We start from the raw sequence: 2,347 nt of genomic DNA on the forward strand, positions 1-2,347 counted from the left end.
TATTCACGGGAGAGCGTCACTGAAATGTACAGAAAACAAAACTAGAAAGGATTTGATGGTATACGCCAGCAATCCCTTGAATGTCTACTATAAACATTCACGAACGTGTCTTGAGTAAAGGAGTTAGAAATACAGAGTGATTGCGTGATGATGTTACAGACTTTCATGGATAATGGAGGAGGGTAAATGTATCACTCGGAGGTAAGAGACCCTCGTCCGGAAACGACCGAGTCGCAAGTTATAAGCTTAAATCGTTCTGGTACCTCTGACAGTGGAGTACATGTACAGCGTTTATCAGAGACTTACTACTCAGGTTCCTGAAACATGTCACATTTGTTATTCTTCAACTGATGTGGTTCCCACATGATGGAGCCCCAACTCACTTTGAGCTACGGGTTCGTGGACATCTGGCTCGGACATTTCCTGAAAAGTGGATAGGAAGAGGATGTCAAGTTCCGTGGCCAGCCTGTTCATCTTATCTCACCCAACTTGATTTCTTCTTGTGGGGCCATGTGAAAATTCTTATGTCGGGAATAGAGAGGATCTCTAGACAATAATTACCACTGCCTGGAACACTGTTCAAACAACACTGGATTTCCAGAATGAGATTTTCACTTTGCAGCGGAGTGTGCGCTGATATGAAACTTTCCTGGCAGATTAAAACCGTGTGCCGGACCGAGACTCGAACTCGGGACCTTTGCCTTTCGCGGGCAATTGCTCTACCAACTGAGCTACCCAAGCACGACTCACGCCCTGTCCTCACAGCCTTACTTCTGCCAGTACCTCATCTTCTACCTTCCAAACTTAACAGAAGCTCTCCCGCGAAACACAGTTTTAATCTGCCAGGAAAGTTTCAACACTGGATTTATTAGAACGGGTACAACAGAACTTTGTGTGAAGATGCTATACCTTAATTGACGCTGGTAGGACGGTGTTTTGAACAACTGTTGTAAATGTACCAAGTTGCGAAACTTGTTCAGGTAAATGGAATTCATCATTTCTGTACCATAGACTTAGGAGTTTCGGTCTCTCTGACATCAAGTTAAGTGCGCTGTTACCGGTCTATTAACAGGGGAAAATATCTGGGGGCATTGGAGAACATTCAGCGATTATTCTGTAAGTTATGACCAGGGTTTGGAGGTTTGCATCTTAGTTTGAGCGCTGCTGTAGGTTAAACTGGAACGTGAGTAGATCTTCCCTCATAAATTTCGACTCAGTCGTTTACAGACCAGGATCCCTTACCTCAAACTGATACATTTATCCTTCGCCGTCATCCCTAAATGTTTGTAGCATCATCACAGAATGACCCTGTACAGTACAGCTCTATGTTTCTTTCCCTTAGGGTCTGTGAAGGCAAAAGTAGATTAATTACAGTTCGCAGTTTAAGCAGTCATTCTTGACGCACCCCATACATGAATGGAACTGGAGTAAACCCTGCTATGTGGTACAGCATCCAGTCACATAAATGTGACCACCTGTCAAAAGCTTGAATAAACACCTTTTGCAGCGAGACGCGCAGGAAGAGAGTCAGTGAAGTTCTGGAAGGTACTGACAGGGACATGGAGCCACACTGACTGCAATGCCATGACCAGCTGCGCTAGATTTCTCATTTAAGGATCCATGACACAAACAGCCCAATTGAGGTCGTCCCACAGATTCTCGATTGGGTTTCCATCCGGGGACTTTGGTGGCCAGGAGAGTACGGTAAACTCATCCCGGTGCTCTTCGAAACACCCACGTACACTGCAAGCTGTGTGAAACTTTGCATTGTTGCGCTGGTAGATGCCATCGTAGCGAGGAAAAACAAACTGCTTGTAGGGATGGACACGATCCCCAAAGATAGATGCACACTTATGTTGATCCATTGTGCCTTCTAGAATGACTAAATCACCCAAGAAACGCCATGAAAACATTCTCCAGACCATGACACCCCTACCTTGTTTGCTTCCAGACGTTTCATGCCGTACACGCTAACGACAGTCTGCCCGACGGAGCATAAAATATGATTCATCTGGAAAGGCTACCAGTCGCCACTTAGTGGACGTCCAGTTGTGGTATTGGCGTGCAAATTCCAGCTTTCGTCGCCAATGAACAGCAGTCAGCTGGGTGCATGAACCAGTGAATCGTCCTTCCAACGGAACGACAGTGCTATCTCTTGACATACAGACAGGTAAGGGGCCACAACAGAGCAAACCCACAGCAGAGTCAGTCGAAGTTTTGAAGAATATTGGTAGGTAGGTCACCACAGAGCAGACCCACAGTATTTCTTGTAGACATAATGGTATTGGTGGGCCACCACAAGTGCAGACCCACTGTAGTCCTTGTAGAGATTATGGTATTGGTGGGC

The 2,347-nt window shown here is 45.8% G+C and overlaps 1 non-coding gene across 1 annotated transcript; it reads right to left on the minus strand.

The window, feature by feature from the left end:
- Positions 1–667: 667 nt before the first annotated feature.
- On the minus strand, positions 668–742 carry Trnas-cga. The gene has a single exon. It is a non-coding gene; the product is annotated as a tRNA-Ser (tRNA).
- Positions 743–2,347: the final 1,605 nt, after the last annotated feature.

Source organism: Schistocerca piceifrons, chromosome 2, assembly GCF_021461385.2.
Source record: "Schistocerca piceifrons isolate TAMUIC-IGC-003096 chromosome 2, iqSchPice1.1, whole genome shotgun sequence".
NCBI lineage: Eukaryota > Metazoa > Arthropoda > Insecta > Orthoptera > Acrididae > Schistocerca > Schistocerca piceifrons.